At 37.0% G+C, this 19,078-nt stretch overlaps 1 protein-coding gene and 1 pseudogene across 1 annotated transcript in view; one reads left to right on the top strand and one right to left on the bottom strand.

Annotated features, from left to right (window-relative positions):
- The window catches only part of GRM8 (glutamate metabotropic receptor 8), a 494,048-nt gene that overhangs the window by 200,166 nt on the left and 274,804 nt on the right, over positions 1–19,078 (top strand). The window lies entirely within an intron of this gene.
- LOC134501677 (U2 spliceosomal RNA) lies at positions 14,638–14,843 on the bottom strand (annotated as a pseudogene).

The following is a 19,078-nucleotide window of genomic DNA, read 5'->3' as shown; positions in this document are numbered from 1 at the left end:
AATAAAAGTGGAGTTCCTCTTTTTGAGTTCTTTCCATTCCAGAAAGTCATGAACACAGGACTGTTGTGACAGCATTATGCCAGATATGAAGACATTAAGAATCAGTACCTGAGTATTCTTGTTTTCCTTTCTCCCACTTACCCTTTCTAGATTTTAACCCATGGGCAAGGACTGTCTGCTTTTATTGATCTGTAATTCATCCTGAGTGCCTCTTCAGCTTAAAGATAGAGCACAGATAATAGGCTGGGGTGAGGCAACTTAGATTCACCTTGACAAACAGATTTGTGCCACACTGGTGGTGTGATTCACTTTGTCAAAGCAAAAAGACAATGTGATTTGCTTTGACAAAGCTTTTTTTCCCCCTTCAAAGCTTCTTTTTCCTATCTTCATTTACCCGAGCTAGAAGAGATTTCTGTATAGGGATTGTGTCCAAGCTGCAGCCTCTGAGGCTTCAGTGATGACTAGTGAAAGGTGGATGGGTGAATTCTTTGGCATGGTTCACCAAAGCTTGGGGGCATCCATGCTGGAGAAGATGAGAAATTTATCCTCCACAATGGCTACCAAAGCTTTTGGAAAGCCATTTAGAGAAAATGAGCAGCAGGTACTTCAAAATCCTCACCAATATTTTTGGCATGTGATCTGAAGAAGACTGAGCAGCAGCTTATCCAGCAGCACTCATCAAAGCAGCCCTCGGCACTTGTCCCATGTTCAAACCCTGGTATCTTCAGGTATGACAGACTGCTGCAAGCCAATGTAGACAGATGAGCTAGATGGACCTGTCAGCTTCCTAAGTCAGTTCTGCTTTCTCTTCCATTCACATTGTTTAATTTCAATTCTTACAACTCTGTAATAAAAAAAGTGAGTTTGGTAGGTTTGTCCACCTGTTCCGGAAGTGTGATAATGTAATTTCCTCTTCATAACTTAACTGGACAATAGTGCACATGTGATTAGAAAGTGGTCCATGTGCATTAGGGCATGTTTCACTTGGTAAATGGCTACTTACATTCATTCTAGATCTGCCTCTGTAATTGAGTCTATTTTCCTTGCTGCTGGTTGTCTTCTTCTCTTCCCCTCCACCTTTCCCAGCATTAGAGCCTACTCCATATAGCTAGGATTTGAAATAGGATCATTTGAGCCTGGTCATTTGTATCTCAAATGAGAACTCTAGGTTGATTCTTTCAATGATCCATTTGTTGGGTTTTTTTGGATGTCCACAGTATTCTCAGGAGTCTTCTCCAACACTGAAGTTTAAAAATGTCAATATTCTTCCTATCCTGTTTCTTCAAAGTCCAACTTTCGCTTCCATAGAGTGTCCCATGGAGTACCATGGCTTGCACAATTCTGATCTTTGTAGGTATTTAATTTAATCTATATCCATTTAATAGGATATAGATCTATTAGATAACTCTGATTTGCCACAGTGAGACACTTCATGATATGGAGATGAGTCTTTGTCTTCTAAACATACTTAGTGTCACTTTCCAACTGTTCATCCAGAAGAAGCTAAAGCTTCTGCACATGAATTGTTCACATATAGAACCCTCTTCTGACACTTCTAATAACTCACCAGAAACCCTGGGTAAGGCTTTTTTACATGTGCAACCCTATTCAGTGGAAACAGAAGCTTTGTTTCTCTGTATTTATTTCTCACATTTCTGTACCGCCCACCTTGCAAGCGATTCTGGGCGGTTTACAATTCAATTAAAATAACAAGAGATTAAAACAGGTATAAAAGCAGAGGGAGCATACTGTTTCTCAAAGCAGTTGCAAAGCAAAGCACCCCATTTGGAAATTTGTACAGCCATACAAAACCATATATACAATACTTCGATTCCATCCCTCTCCTGTCTCATGATATGCAAGAGCAGCTGCAATATTGAGAGCTGAAGATATTACCTTTTCTTTTTCTTCTTTCAGAATTCATCCTATAGAATTAGATGTATCAGCTATGGATCTTGACAGTGAAGAAGATTGTGTTTTATTGGTGGAAGAAGATATTGTAGATACTGTAGATTATTTCCTTTCTGAAAAGAATTTATTTCTCCAGTGTTTGCATTAGCATTCGGAACTCAGTGCTCAAAAACAAGTGTCCATCAGGGTCAGTAACAGCAGAATCAAAACTGCTTGTCTCTACATTCTGCACGAAGATACATTCGCAACAGTTTTTCATTTAGAATCTCTCTCCCTCTCTCATACACACACACACACACACACACACAACCATATAATACTTTGTTAAACATACATAGATGGTCATGAAAACACTTTGCTGTACATATATATATTTTAAAAAAATATTTTCTCCCTGCCTCCACACAGACATTTCATCATAGCATAATATGGTAATTTAAGATCTTCATCTGTTCAATTTTATGAAAGAAAAATGAATGTTTAAGTAATCCACTTTCAGTAGCCCTAACAATATGTAATGCTTTAAGGACATTTGCCTATTAAATCTATACAAATTAACAAATCACTAAGTAAAAGTGAAATGGAAGGTAATGTTTCAGGTTTTATTCATAGTAAACAAATGGCACAGCAATCCAAAATCACAGATCCACTGCTTTGTGAAAAGGGCAAAGATAGACAGGAAACTCAAACTCTTTATGTCACTAATTTGGTAGTCCTATGAAAATGTCTTTATGTAACTGTGAAGAACCAAACAGGAATAAACCTACTATTGGAGATGTTTCCACAGGTGGTAGACCCTGAAGTGGATATGATTTGTTTTACAAATGTACTAGTTTGTTTTACAAGGAGTAAAGTGGCACTTCCTTTGACTTTTCTCAGTGGCTTAACATCAAGGGAAGTGTGCTTTAGTTAAAGCCTCTCAGAATCAATGGGGTGATTCAATCAAGAAACTCAAGCCTTTTATTAGGTCTATCAAGGTTAGAGAAAGATCAATCGAATTATCCATTCAGTCGTATCTGACCCTTGGCGATTCCACAAGCCAGCTCTCTCCATGATTTCCAATCTTGTACAGCTTTCAGTTGCTTTATATTTTGGCCTGTGTCTGCTTTGATTACATCCAACCAGCATGTCCTAACCCTAACCCTAACCCTAACGTCTTTTGCCACTGACCGTTCCAAGCATAACATATTTCTCCAACAATGTTGATCTCGTGACATGACCGGAGTAAATAAGTCTAAGTTTTGTTATTTTTCCTTCTAGTGACATGTCCAGTTTTATGTGCTTCAACACTTCTTTATTTGTTATCTCTGCAGTCCAAGGCATGCGCCAGAGCCTCCTCCAACACCATAGTTCAAAAGAATCAATTTTCCTTCTATCCAACCTTTTCATTGTCCAACTTTCACAGACATATGTAGTTATGGGGAACACGACAGTGCAAACTAGTCTGCATTTAGTTGCCAAGTTGACATCCTTGCTTTTCCAAATTTGATTCATGCTCATCATTGCTGTGCGACCCAGCATGATCCAGCATTTAATTTCTTGGCTGCATTCACCATTTTGATTGACCAGTGATCCTAAAAAGGTGAATTCTTCCATGCATTTCACCTCCTCTCCATCAATTACTATTCTGATGTTTCCATTCTTTGGAAAGATACGGAGATAGGAAAACAAAATGGTAAAATGAACAACTAACTTGAAAAGGAGATTATATTTCCAGTCAGGAATATAGATAAAGAACAAGAACAGAAGGAAACAGCACATAATATAACAAGAATAACCCTGTTTTTAAAAACCTACATGAGAAGGGAATTTTCCTACTTCTAATGGATTCTTCAGGATTTGATTTTGCTGGGCTCTGATGGTTTCTGCCCATGATACAGACTGACAGGTTTAGGTTTGATTGATAGGTCAGATGCAAGTTTTCCTTTAATTCTTTCATGTCTGAACACGCTGGGATGGGATTTCTTCCCATCCACCACAAGGTAGCTCTTGATCTAATGCAGTATTTCTCAACCTTTGCAACTTTAAGATGTGTGGACTTCAACTCCCAGAATTTCCCAGCCAGCAGAAACACTAATCTAATGAATCTATAGTCCTGCAGCTACACTGCCTATAGCTATTGTAGTATAGTTAATTTTGCTGTATACTAAAACTATTGTGTAGTTGGAAATAATGTTTTCTTCTGTAATCAAGTTTTATCTGCAGGTGCATAAAACCTTCTTACAGGTTTAGGGTCTAGGCCTGAAAGTATTTTTTTAAATCACTCCAAAAGCAAAGATATCCACATTGGACATAAGAAAATGGCAAAATCCTTTTTACTGCAATGCTGTTAATAGGTTGACCAAAATTGCACAATATAGTGTGCATGTACTGAAACTTAAATGTTTGCTTTTTAAAGGAAAATAGTATAAATGTAAAGATGGGGATGAGAAGAAATATATAGGAATTTTGTGTGAGTATCTTCCATTGATATTTGTGGGGAAAAATATCAAACATTTTAGGTCCTACCATCTAATTCTTTTTTACAGTTTGCAAAATGGGGCCTGTTCTTTTTCTAAGAGGGGTTATAAAAACAGTTACAAATGGTTAATAAAAAGAGTTAGCTTTCTTGAAATCAGATTCCAAGAATAACCATTCCCCCAAAGAGAATTTAGGCTCTTTTAACAGCATGCTTCTCAGGATGCTCCCTCAGCTGCATTACTAACATTCTAAATGGCATATCTTAAGCTAAAACTCCAATGTAATCAAATTTTGCAAAGTACTACCCCACAGATTCATGTTGTTGATGGATTGAGAAAATAGCCTCAAGACTTAGGATCGGCATTGATATCATTTTCTTCCACTATGAATGTGATACAGAATTTGGTGGTGCAGTTTAGCCTAGGTTATGGAACTGAAATTCAGAGGTCTGTGCTCTAGAAACAGTCATTGACAAATAGCATAGACTGGCATGGCTACACTGGGTTCTACCAAAGGCTGATGCTCCTTGTGATAGAAGCTGTTTCTTCAACACCTCACCCCATCCCCAATTCTCTTATATTTTAAATCTACATTATCCTTTTCTTTAACAAATAGTATTCATTAGAGCTGTGCAATACTTCAGTTTTGATTTAGAAAAGATGCTTCAGAATACATGGATAGCCTCCCTGAAGCTGTTGTGGGATCATGCAAAAAGATATGGCTCCTTTAATGGATTGCTAATAGTTGCTGCATTTGCATTCCTGTGTGCCTCAAAGCAGCCCTTCAGAATAAAATCTGAAGCAACGTAATATGTAATGCGTTTAGCATCAAGCTACAGAATCAGATGTTGATATTGTTCCTGTAGTTATGATGATGCTGTTATTTCAGTGAGTTTAAAATACTTTTCTCTTCTTCGCTTGCTTAAATACTTTTCTCTCCCTTCCTCCTTCCCTCCCTCCTTCCCTTACCCCCTTCATATTGTTCTAAAATTTCAGAAATGTCAAGGAAGGTGTAAAGCACTAAATGGCATGGGGGAGCAGAGGAAGAGAAATGTCAGTGGTGTTTAGAGGCTTGACCATTAAGTCAAATGTCTTAGATGCCACTTCCAGGGAAGAAATGGTGCTCCATACAATTGCTTGTCATGAGGTGACTGAAAGATAGTGGTCTCCAGTGGGTTTAGAGCTCTGGGAAACCAGAGAATAGCCATCTTGCTCAAACCATGATTGGCACCTTTAAAAGGACATTGGGTTCACATATTTCCTTTTCTAATCACTTTTGGAAATTGCTTGTTAACTGCTTTTCAGCTATTAGGAAAATTTGGATCAACATGTTTTACAGCACAGGGTGAGCTTTTTTCAATCCTTAGTGAAAGAAGGTTTAAATACAAGTTTAAGGACTTAATTTTTTTCTCTTTTGGAATACACAGCAAAAGGGTGATTAGAACTTTGATTTTGGAAAGTTACAAAGGGACTAAGGGTCCAGATGGATTTGAAATAAAATTTTGGAATTAATTATAAGACTCCTTCCCTTGGGAAAATGCTTTTGTTTTGAATTCTTTAAAAAAATGATAGGATGAGACTTTGAAGGTTGGACACTAGAGGGAACCAGAAGGAACTAAAGATTACAATTAAAAGAGAAGAACATTTAAATTTGACTTACTAATGCAGAATGGAGCAAAATATTTTAACAATGGACATATTGAAGGATATTTTTGAACAATGGGCCCAGAAGTTAATTTTAAGAGTGTCTGCCATTATAGATAGACTGGGTTTGAAAGATGTTATGGAAAAGGAAGACGTTCTACTAGACAAGACTGAGACTGATCTGAAAGTGGATTTTAAAATGACAGGCTACAAGAATGATATGGAAAAAGATGCTACACTGGACATACAAATGAAACTGGCTGATGTCTTAATAATTAAAAGGGATATACAAATAACAAACCAAAATAGTGACCTGGAAAACTTTCCTATATTGGATTTACAAAGGAAACTTGTTAAAGCTTTGAAGAATTTTGTGAGAAGGAACAAAGAAAAAAAAAAAAGTAATCAAGTTCTATGACATTATTGAAGGGATTGAAGTTCAAGATTGTAAGAAGTAAAAGGAAGGAATATAAAGTTGTTTTATTTGATCAAGGTTAAAATAGATATGTTGTTATCTCTGGTAACCCTTAATGGACTTTTGCTGATCAGGACTGAATGACGAGTCTTTAAGGGTTCATTTATAGATAAGAGATGGGATATGGGAAGAAGAGATCATTTGTTGTATTTTAAGAGAAGGTGGTAAGTTACTAAAATTGTTTATACTTGTTGTGATGAAGGGGGAAGTCACTTCTTTATATATTTCTTTTCTATATTCTTATTTTTTCTTTCTACTTTTCCCTTCCTGCCCTTTCTATTTTTCCTTTTTATTTTTTTATTCCTTTTAGTTGTTATCTTTTAATTGTAATATTTAATAAAATTACTACAAAAGAATAAAATGACTTAGATGCCCATGGGCCTGTGTGCTGATAGCAAAGCCTTGAAGTTAGGTCTCACTGCTATTAGTCATTGCTGTCATGAGTAAGGATGGCGAGCAGGGGGCTCCCATCCAGACTGTTAAGCGCATGCGTAGCACTGAGGAATTGGGCAGCCATTCAAAGAGACACAGATCGGGACCGCCTTAACCTTTGGGTTTTATATGTCTGGGTTTTTCCCACATTTCTTCAGTTTGTTAGGATTCCTGTTATGTACTAGCAATAAAGCATTAGAGACCAGTTCCTTGTCTCAGCGTGTTTCCTGGTTGTTAGGACAATTGCTCTGCATTGCTCTTCCCACCCACTGTTTCCTATGGAACTTTGAGACCAACAGTCAGGTATAATGTCCAATGACTTCCTCTTGTTTTTCCTCCCGCCTGCCACTCTGTTACACAGAGACATTCATAACATATCAGACCAAGCAAACCTTGAAAGACGTTTGTCAATATTAAAAGCAAACAAGTGTCTTGGAAGAGAGGAAAGGTGGGCAGTGGGAGCTGAACCTGTGATGCCTGCCAGGTTTCCTTACCAGTAGTTGATTTTAGTTTGTTTTTATCATGTAGCTGTACAAACAGCACAGCTTTGCTTGTCTGATGCATAAGGAGAGGTGCAGGAAACACAAGCAGCTTAAGTGAGAATGCTTATGGTAGGTCTAATCTCAGCAGGCTGCCATAGATGGCATGATTTGCTCTAACCATGGGTATTCAGAGAAAATGGTTACATGTTCTCAGTGAGCACTTACGGAAAAAGGCTGGTTGCGGTAGAAATTCGCTAACGTGAGTTAGGGCACAGTATGCAAGAATCAATTATCCTAGAAAGCTTTTAAAATAAGCACTTTACATTATTACAGTACATTATTAATAGTCACTTGGACGGGTGGCAACCACAGTGGTGGTTTTTGTCTGTCCTGTGTACCAAGACATAACAACCTCTGCAACCTAACAATTTAAGGTGGGAGAGTAAGAGATGTGGGTTAAACCTTCTTCTAATCCAGCTTTAGAAAGTTCAGCATGTTCATTAGAACCCTTCCATGTGTGAGTGGAGATTATCACCACCCTGCTCTGTCCCCAGAATGTCATGTGGGGTTTGGAAACTGAACTGGTTAAGTCACCTTTTATTCCTATGAGTCCCACTAGGTAGTCCAGACCAGAAAATTACGGAGCTGTTTACCTGAGCTGCTTCCAAATATTATCTTGTTTCCCAGGACTTAAATGAAGTTTCAGCCCTTTTTTGCCTAGGTAATGGTTCTTGCATATTTCTGTCAAGGTCACCTCCCTTACTCTCTTTGCCTCCAAAGAAGATATTGCAATGATAATTTTGCAGTGTTTCCTCTGGAGCTTTGGTCCAGGCAGTTCCCCATTAGTGGTACACTCTCACCCCATCTCATTTCCTCTCTCCACCATTCCCCCCATTCTCAGTGATAACCAGAGGTGCTGTAGAAATCCATGGATACCGCCATATTCTATGTTGTTTTGAAGTATCCGTAATAAAGAGGTTTGTATTTCACAACAAATAAACAGAGAAGTGCCAGTCATGAAAGGAAAACTGTGCCGTTAGATTCCTTATGTCTAGGAAGTCTTGCATTTTGAAATACGGGTGTCCTAGGATCAATCAAAGCAAGCCTTGGGAATCTAAAGCTGGGCTCAGTTACCCATTTTAGGATCCCCCCCCCCCCAGTTTGGTGTTTGCTCCTTCCTGTCTTATTCCACCCCGCATCTAATTTTGATTCTCACCCCACCCCTCTCAATCAAATAGTGACCTTTAGGTACTTGTCCTTCATTATCTTTTCTTATAGACATTTTTTCCATTTCTTAAGGGCCTTGTAACTTTATTTGTACAGAGGTCTTCCTATTTTGAATGCCCTTGTGGATGTGGCTCATAATTTGGATGTGTGTAGGCAGCAGCTTGTAGACACCTTAGGTCATCTGAATCATGACTGAATAATTTGATATTATTATTTGGTATTATTTGGTATATGAACTGTAGTAGCTTAGTATTGCTTTCCCTTAAGGATGTAGATACAGTTTCGCATTATAGCCAGCCATAATTGCAAATGATTTTATTATTTTGTTTAATCCAATTCACCAAACATCTTATTTTTCCCTTTTGCTAAGTTAAAGTCTAGCTTTAGTTTAATGTTTCCACTTTTTTTGTACATTGCTGGCCTTTCATACACTTAGCCAGATGCTAAATATTATTATACTGTGTCCCTGTAAAGGCTGAATTTGGTGAAGCAAGAGATAGTGTTCATGACTAATCAGTAAAGTACTGGGAAAAAATGGGATTTAGCAGGAAGGCAGAAGTCATTGCTCACTAAGAACATTGATGCTCATCTCAAGTTTGCCAAAAAGCACTTGAATGACCTGGTAGACTTCTGGAGTAATGTTCTATTAACTGATTAATCAAAAATGGATATTTTCAGGCTTCATGAGTGTCATTAGGTTTGACAGAAACCAAACAATCATTCCACAGTAAGAACCTCATACAAATTGTAAGTTATGGAGGTGGTAGTGTCATGGTTTGAGGATGTTTTGCTGCCTTAAAGTCATGCCATCATGACTTTAAGGCAGCAATGACTTATGCCATCATGACTTTAACGCAGCAAAAGTATGAATTCTGCTTTGTATCAGATAAATTTACAAGCCATTTGTCTGACAGCTGAAGCTGAAGTGCAAATGGTTCATGAAGTAAGACAATGATCACAAACTTTCAAGCAAGTCTACAAGAAAATAATGAACAAGAACAAATTCAGTGCTTTCAGTTGGCTAAATTGAAGCACAAACCTGCACCTCATCGAAAGGTTGTGTCAGGGCCTGAAATGAGCAATTTATGCTGGAAAATCCTCAAATGCTGCTGAGTTGAAGCAGTTCTCAAAGAAAAACGGACCAAAATTCCTACACAGTGATCACCAATTACAATTGGTTAAAGTTATTGTAGCTAAATATAGTTCAACTAGTTAATGACTATAAAGAAGGGTGATTACTTTTTCACACTGATACATTGGTACATTGTATGCTGATGAAATAAATGAAACAAGCACCACACTTGGTTGTTATTTCTTAGGATTTCCTTTATATACCAGTAAGCTTCACATGAAGCCCTAGCAACATTCAGTGACAAAGATATGCAAAAATTCAGAAAATTGGAAAGGAGACCAATACTTTTTCACAAAACTCCTTAGTGCTCATGCCTACAGCCTAAAGCTGGGCTTTTGGGCAAAAGTTGATTATCAACAGGCACTTTGCAGGAAAAAGTGCTCAAATTAATTTCCTGCAGTGATCTATCCTAACACTGTCTGTTCTTTAATGACAATGTCCCCTGCCACCCTGTCTGGACATCGAGCTTGTGGTCATTTTAATGTAAGGCAGAAATCAGCCACTAGGTAACAGTGATTTCTGGGTACAGGATTCTGTAGCCGTCTGTATAAGTTCAGAAGGGACCAGTCTACTGCACCAGACCTGTGGAGCCCTTGAGCTAATTTTAAAGCCTCTGTGCATAAGATCCTTTAATTTAGGAAAAACTATCTCTCATTTTCCTGCAACCTAAGATTTAAGAGAGGGAGAAAGAGAAGGGAAAAGGAACTGCCAGACATGTTTCCATTCTTCTTGTCTCTGGCCAGAAGAGTCCACAAGGAAGTCCAGGGATGAGCAGATGATAAAAGCAGTGTTGTACCATCATGACAGAAGTTCTACCACTTTTATACATCCATGGTGACATTACAAGCATGTACAAAACGTCCAGAGCTTGTGTTACAACAATGTAACCCTGCTTTTGTAATTTTGAAGAAAGGATCAGATCCTGTGGATGCCTCTGCTTCTGGCCCTATGAACTGCTTGTTTCAGCTCCATCCATCAGATTCTCTGAGAAATGTTGTCTTTGACAGGAAAAAGGTTGTTTACCATTGGCATTGATAAATATTTCTTTCTTCTCCCATCTTTCTAGCATTAGAACTTGTTTCCATACACAGACTCATTATGTGTAGATAATTTTTAATAATTCTTAATCCAATAAACAAAATAAAACCCAAGAATCCTATTATTAATATATTTTTACTATTGAATTCTTTATTTTGTCACTATCTGTAATTGATTGGGTTTTTAAAAATGATTTTTTACAATTTTCTCCATGACGATCTATCCCTAACCTGGTCTTTCAGGTCTTCCAACAGTGCACCATCACCACTGTAACTGAGTCCATCTATTTAGCTGCTGATCATTCTCTTCTCTTCCCTTCCACCTTTCTCAGCATTAGAGCCTTCTCCAGAGAGCTAAGTCTTTGCATGTGTTCAGAGTAGGATAATTTGTGCCTGGACTTTTGTGCCTTGAGTGAGAACACTGGGTTGATTCATTTGATGATCCACAGTTTGTTTTCTGGGCTGTTCACAGTATTCTCAGCAGTATTCTTCAACACCAAAGCTCAAAGGTGTCAATACTCTTCCTATTCTGCTTCTTCAAAGTCCAACTTTTGCTTCCATAGAGTGTCATAGGGAATACTATGGCTTGCACGATTGTGATCCTGCTAGGTATAGACATATCACAACATTTGAATATCTTTTCCAAGTCCTTATGGCTGCTCTACCAAGTGATAGTCTGTGGTGCGTTCCTTGTCTGCTTGTTCCTTTACTGTTAATAGTTCATCCTAAAAGGAAGAAGCTGTTGACCACCTCAATATCTTCATTGCTAATTCTAAGGCTGGTTATTCTATCTTCTTTATAGTTAATTTTAGTCCCATTTTTTTCACTGTTCTCTTTGACTTTTAGTACTAGGGCTTGCAGATCCTTTGCATTAGAAATTTGATAGATAAATAAATATATAATCTCATTGAGAATTCCCAGCTGCTGAGTCATAATTGTAACTTTACTACTTAGCAAGAGGATCATTGTCATGTTCTTAATATCTGAAGATATTAATATTTGAACCAGTATGAGAAGAATGTAACTCCCTGTGGTTACATAGCATTGTTCAAAGCTGGGATTGGAAATGATATTTGTGTATAGATACTTTAAAATAAATTGTTTAGAAACACAGAATATAGATTGTGTGTAGAGCCTCCATTAATCTCCTAGTGATGTTTGGATGGAATTTAAACTCTTATTGAACAATGATTCTGAGGCTAATGTATCAGTCCCAACAATATTCTATCTTAAAAAGAAAACTGCTGAAATTCTACCTTTTTATGCTGTACAGGACAGAGTTTAGGCTGTTGAAACCTTGGGATCTGTATTATTTAAAGGAAGATTAGAGAGAAGTGATACAAATAAATTCTTAAAACTTTTTAAAAAGCAATTTCAGGATATATGAAAGTCACACTTGTGTAAATATACTTCCTTTCTAAACACTGGTTTCATTAGACTCTCAGTTGTATTTAATGACATTGACCATGTATTCTTGCTACACCATCTAGAATGGTTGGGAGTTATGGGCCCCTTTCTATGGTGGTTGTGTACTCCTGAAGAGATGGAGGCTATGGCACAGGGGCCTTCAGCAGCTCCAGCTGGTACATCAGTACTGAACATACTGACCAGAATGTTCTGATGATCATAACTTGCACCTTGAACACCATATGCTTGGAACACTGTTATGTGCTTGTGAATTAGAACATGTATATGACTCCAAGGATCTAATTGAAAAAGGCAGGACAATTCAGTTTCCAGATTTTTTTTCTCTCTCTCTCTTTATTCAGGGACAGAAAGAAACAGTTTGGTTATAAGCCAAGCCCTATCCAGGTACACAACTACTTTCATTTTTCCAGCTTCACCACTGCTAATTACTTTAGCAGTATTCTTTAGTGTGGGCAGTTTGCCTCTCTTCTCTATCCAAGCATTACGTAGAAGAGACTTTTGCATTTGATCCATTTTTTACCATTTAGACTTGTCCTTGTATTCAGAAGTTTTCTTAGTAAGCAAATTTTACCACACTATGGTGTGTACCTAAAATATATGTGTTCCTACTATGTAAAACATTTCTCTGTGTACCTCTGATTATTAGAAATGCTGCTATTTATCTGTCTAGGTTTAAGGAAACAGCTTATAAAATTAATTGGTAGTTTACCATCCACTCTCACTCTAACGAGCTGACAGATTTGGCTGGTGATTCTCAGGTGGTAAACCTTTGATCTTTCTTCTGTCTGTACATCCCTAGGGTCATATAGACAAGTGTCCCATGAGAGTGTTCTTCAACTTCTTTTCTCCAGGATTCTCTCTCTCATTAACATGCAATCTCAGATGTTTTAAGACTTCCCCTTTTTATAGCTAAGTGCATATTTCCTCCTCCTCCTTCTATGAAACTATGTCCCATGAGAGGCTAAACTACCACTTTTTCCCAGCACCTCATCAACAAATAAGGTACAGAGTTAGAATAGAGTGTTTGTTTGGGTTACTCTCCATCCATCCAACACCCATTTGAGAGTCTACACAGATGTAAGAATATGTAGGTAGCTAGCACCAAAACCATAGTATCTGCAGTATCTGACAGTACTGTACATCAGACAACTTTCAGCAATGACTCAGAAGATCTAGCTGATCCAGAATGTAGTGGCTAGACTGCTGATGAGACAACGCTGCTATTGCAGGATAACACTGATTATGAGGTTGCTACTGTCACCCACTATGTAGACCAGGCCAGAAAATCAGCTCCACAGGAAGACTAGAACTATACTATAATTGAGTATTATAATAACAGAATCTTGAATATCTGATTGTGCTGTACCTCTCCTCTTTCTGATTCCCCAGTGAATAAGGGAGGTGTTTGCCTGAGTTGCTTCCAAATATTATCTTGCTTCCCACTCAAGGTCCCACTGTCCCACCCACTGTCAAGTCACCTTCCTTATTCTCTACAGCTGTACTGGTTATGAATAAGCTTCTGGGCTCAATTCAAAGTGCTGGGAAAGTAGCACCCAAAAATAATAGGCAACACCTTGTGAAGATTCCTTCTATATATCTGGTTTGAATATCTCAAGCATGCCTACTGAGAGTTTTTGCTCTCCAGGAAGTCCTTGGGAACTGGGCCAGGCAGCAGGCCTTCTTTGTTGTAGCCATTGTGCTCTGGAACATGCTCCTGCAAGGGAACTGTAGCACTCTTCCTATTGCATTCTACCAGGGAGTGAAAACATTCTTATCACACTATACTTTGGGCCCTAACTGATTAATTGGTTCTACTGTGTGCATGTAAGTGTTCTACTCTAGTGTGCATGTATCGTTCTGTATTACGTTCCTTGTTTTATTTGTCTTGCTTTATTGTACATTGCCTAGGTTCCTACAGTATTGCAAATAAATTAATAACCAAAGTGATGCATGTTCTGCTGGACATTTCTGTGTTGCCATTGGCTATAACTGACTTACTGCAATTTGCATTCTGAGGGTAATTGCTCATATACAGTAAGTGTGGGAACAGGTTTTGCACCTTTTCCAAAGTTCTATTCATATTTTCAATGGGTAAAATAGATGAAAGAACAAACAGGAACATGCAGGTTTAGCCCTTTCACTTTGTCATCAATGCAGGTGTCATACCATTCTAAAAGAGACCACTTCTGGCTACATAAGAATTTTTTTTGAGATAGGAATGCTAATTAGGATTTCTGCCCCTATTGTTACATAATTCTGCATGAGTTGGTGAATGAAGTTTAAGGCCACATTACAACAAAATGTCTTCAGTTTGAATCCATGTGTGCCACTGAGCTGTGGATCATGAGCAAGAAGCAGAAGCAGAAGCTAAAATGTGAACCTTGCAAGTAAAATAGGCATTCATAGAAGTTGAGGCTACAACAGCTTTGGAGTTTTGAACCAGGAAAGGAGAAACTCTGTAGGCTTCTTAAGTATTGATTTATTCTGCTCACACCGAATGCAAAATATATCTCAAAGATAAAATGAGAAAGAAACAGCTTACATTTTTATGTCTTCTATCATATACCTCATTCACAAATACTACACTTGATCTTAGCCAAAAGGCCAAGAAGCGGCACTCCACAATAGACAATAGAATTGCTTCGTTTTACACCATCTTATCACTAAATATACAACTGATAGAAGGCACTTGTTTACATCTTTTATTGATCTTAGTGTGGCATTTGACTCCATAAATAGAGATATTTTATGGAAAAAGGTGGCCAAGTTAAATATGGAACCCAGAATTTATACTCGATAAAGGCCCTCTATACAAATACATGCCTGAAAGTCCTTACTGGAGTCAATGGATCTCTTACACAGAGCATACCCACCCACAAAGGTGTCAGACAAGGATGTATCTTGGCCCCAATATTGTTTAATCTCTATCTTAATGACATTCCAGAATTCCTCCGTTCTACGGATGTTCACATGCCAAAGATCCTTAACAGACATATCAATATCCTCTTCTGTGCAGATGACATGGTTTTGATGGCACATTCCCAAGCTGGCCTGAGAAGATTGAAATTTGGTGCTTACTGCGCCTCAAACTTTTTGAATATTAACAAGTCCAAATCCAAAGTGGTGGTTTTTGGGAAAAGACGGGCCAAATACAATTGGCAGTTGGATGGGGAGCCTATAAAACAAATAGATCCTTTCTTATATTTAGGGGTGGTTTTTACAGATACAGGGCCCTGGGCTAATCATTACAAGCAAAGTTCTACAAAGGCCACAGTAAGTTCTAAAATGCTAATTAAACTACTTAGTTACAACTACCCTTGCTCTCTGGTCTCCATTTTGAAGGTCCACAAAGCAAAAATTGTACCCGTGCTAACATATGGTGCCGAACTATGGGGCCTCTCAAAGGCCTCCTTACTTGAACAAAATCAAGCACGCTTTTTAAGAACTATTCTCGGGACTGACAGGAATACAGCTGCAGCAGCAGTAAGAGCTGAAACAGACACCCATTCCATTTACAGTCTATCAGTAACCAAAGTCTTTAACTATTGGTGGAGGATTCTCCCAATGGAACATGATAGACTACCAAAAATGTGCTTCGAAGAACAGATGGGCACACCTCAACCCACCACAGGGATCAATCAACTCCTCTAAACTACCGCATTCCTCGGCTTTTCATCACAATATTTACTTTCAGCCGGATATCAGGCCAAGGCAATATTCAAACAAAAAGTCTTGGATGTTAATGCCCAAACACACATTGAGTCACTTTCATACAACAGGTTGTCGAAATGACTGGCCAAGAATAAACTGTCCTTTCAAATAGAAAAATACCTGACAATGGGTCTGACTCAATACCATAGGATAGCTCTTACTAGAGCAAGATTTGAGCAACTAGATTCTATGGTCAAATATGGACGACTCCACCAAGTGGAGGACATGTGCTTGTGGAGCATCCAAAGTAGAAGACATTGCACAAGTCCTATTTAACTGACAACTATATGCCCCAGCAGGGGTCAGTACCTTCAGACATTAATTGACAGAACCACACACTGGGACCATAACAAAAGACTATGTTACTTCCTCCAGGGCACAAATACATATGTGGTCAATAGAACAGTTAAGTTTACAGTTAGGGCTGTCCGACTGAGAATGCAATTTATGGAACACATTGGGGTGGCATGTAAAGGTGATGAATTTATTTAAACTCACACTGTTTCTGTATTTTATTACTTGTTTTATTATATCTTTCTTTTTTATCTTACAATTTTATCTCTATTTTACTGTACTGTATTTTATCATATTTTATCTTGCCATAGTATATTTTATCTAATTTTACTGTATTTTAGCTGTTTTATGGTATCATATTTTATAATTTATATTTCATAGTGGCTGATGCCCAACTTTCTGATATGGTCATTTGACTAATCAATAAAGTTATTCATTCATTCACAAATAGAGGAAGATAGGAAGAGAGATTCTCTGGAATATTATTGAACAGTGGTAGTAGGAACATCTGTAAGTCCAAGGCTTTTAGAAAAATATTCCTACCAGCATTGAATTGTCTGCACTGGATGCTTCTTATAAAAGGGAGACAACCTCCCCAGGGTTAAGCTGTTGCTGTATGTGAAATTCAGTAAAAGCTGATGAGAACAGCTAATGAAACAAAATGCCAACCATAATGTAAAGACAGTAAAGTAAATTAAACACTCTGCTGAAATAAAAAGGACAGCCACTTTTGAAGCAATCAATTAATTAAAAACTACAGTAGGTGGAAAAAAAGTACTATCTCTGAGTATGTTTTCATTCCAAGCCTGTTAATAGCCAATTAGATAACCCTAATATACTTAGTTTTTATATATTTTAAAACAATTTTCATTATCTCCATTTAAACAGGCTTGCATAATTTAGATCAATACCACTTCAGACATTTCCATGCTTTGGGCACAGTGATGTGTCTATTCATTTTCACATTAAAATTAAGGGAAGTAGGTCACTTAAAAGTTTGTATTAGCTAAAGTCCTTTATCATGGTTCTATAGAAATAGAATTGATATTACTTGTTCAGCTATGGATTTGTACATGAAAGATTATTTAATATTAAGGCATATGTGTCCTTTGGGCATGCATTCCAGAACTATCTTTATATTCAATAAAATGAAATTATGCAGTCTTTTGAGGTTTGTAACTTTCCACTCTTTTAACACACAGGTAATAGGAAATCACAGTACTGAATGCTACACTACATTCAATGTATGTAACACACTGTCTTTTATGTTTTAATTTTCCACATTTGTGGATCTTTTTTAAATATATGGAATAGCTTTATCAGCTGGCAGTCAGAAATGGCATAATATTAAACAAATAAGCCTACAGTTGTCACTGTTGTATATGTGGCTGAAATATGACAGTTTTGTTTTCACTGTTTCTTATTTTTTCAACTTTAAAATTTCAAAGCTGCTGCCATATCACTCTGTGATTTTAAAAAGATAAAATGAATATCATATTTACATGCATTTTTATACACATTTTATATTTGCATTTTGTATGCTTTTTTATTAATGTACACACTTTACAAACAATTTTCAATAATTATAATATATTGTTAGGTGCACAATTCCCTAGCATATAAATAGTTCTACACTTTATTTCTATTTGGAAAATTGTATTGTGGTTGCATATAGGTTAAACAAGTGCATAATGAGTAAGCTGTGATTAAAACACAAACTAAACAATTTCACTCCTATCCCTAGTGGGTAATTTGGGTTATTTGGACTAGGTAGCTATCAGTGGTATGCTAGATAAATGCAGATGTTTTGATTCTTCAAGGGCTATCTTAATCCCATACCTGACAGAATTCTCGAAGCAGGTTTCACTGGTCTTTTCTTAATGGATATTCCAATGTTTACATTATTGCTTCATATATCTTTTATATGAAGCAGGAGCTAGGAGCATGTCATACCAAAAAATGAATTTTGGTTTTGCATCTAGTATTGCTTGTGATAAATTTGTATTGATAGTAACTTCATCTAAAAGACTTATATGAACCATTAAATCCCACTAAACCCAATGTTTGGGAATCATTATCTTATTGCTAGAGAGCCATAAAATAAAGGCAACTTTAGGGGTCTGCAAGAATGTAATCCACAGTTTTAAAACATGAAATCTAAAGTTTACTAGAAATTGTTTTTGTCTCAAGGAGATTTTTGTGCATCATGCAATACAGGTGATTGTGACTAACAATGTTATTGAATGTTTTAATCTTTTAGAGAATTCTCATTTTCAGTTTTCTAAAAATTTTACAGCTATAAGCACTACTTTGGACACATATACATTCTCATGACAAATGGTCTGTAAACTCTAAGTTCTTCTATAAAACATTTTGCAGTAATACCAACATTAATTCTACAAATGCCATACTAAATTGATTTCCATCCTATTCTGCATTCTTTACCCAAACAGTTTGGGAAGTTTTTGATTTTTTTTCTTATTAATGCACATTTTCTTTCTTTAGTAGGTGAACTTTCATATATTTTTAAAAATGGCACATAAACGTATTTCAGTTGTAGACTTTCTTCAAGTTACTGTAGAAGCAGAATATCATTTATACACTATGTGTCTGAACTTTACTGAACAAATTTCAGAAAATGGGGAAACCTTGTTTTAGCTAGAGAGATGGCAAAAAGTGTTAGATATGGAAATGGTATAGTGTCCATAAACTATATTTTCAAGCCATATAGACATACAATTAATCCTAATCTAATCTAATCTAATCTAATCCTAATCTAATCTCTAATCTAATCTAATCTAATCTAATCTAATCATCCTGCATGGTCCTGTCTTTTTTTGATCTCT

The sequence above is a fragment of the Candoia aspera genome, chromosome 7, assembly GCF_035149785.1.
Source record: "Candoia aspera isolate rCanAsp1 chromosome 7, rCanAsp1.hap2, whole genome shotgun sequence".
Classification (NCBI taxonomy): domain Eukaryota; kingdom Metazoa; phylum Chordata; class Lepidosauria; order Squamata; family Boidae; genus Candoia; species Candoia aspera.
Note: the sequence above shows the minus strand (reverse complement) of the source record. Positions and strands in the feature narration are given on the sequence as shown.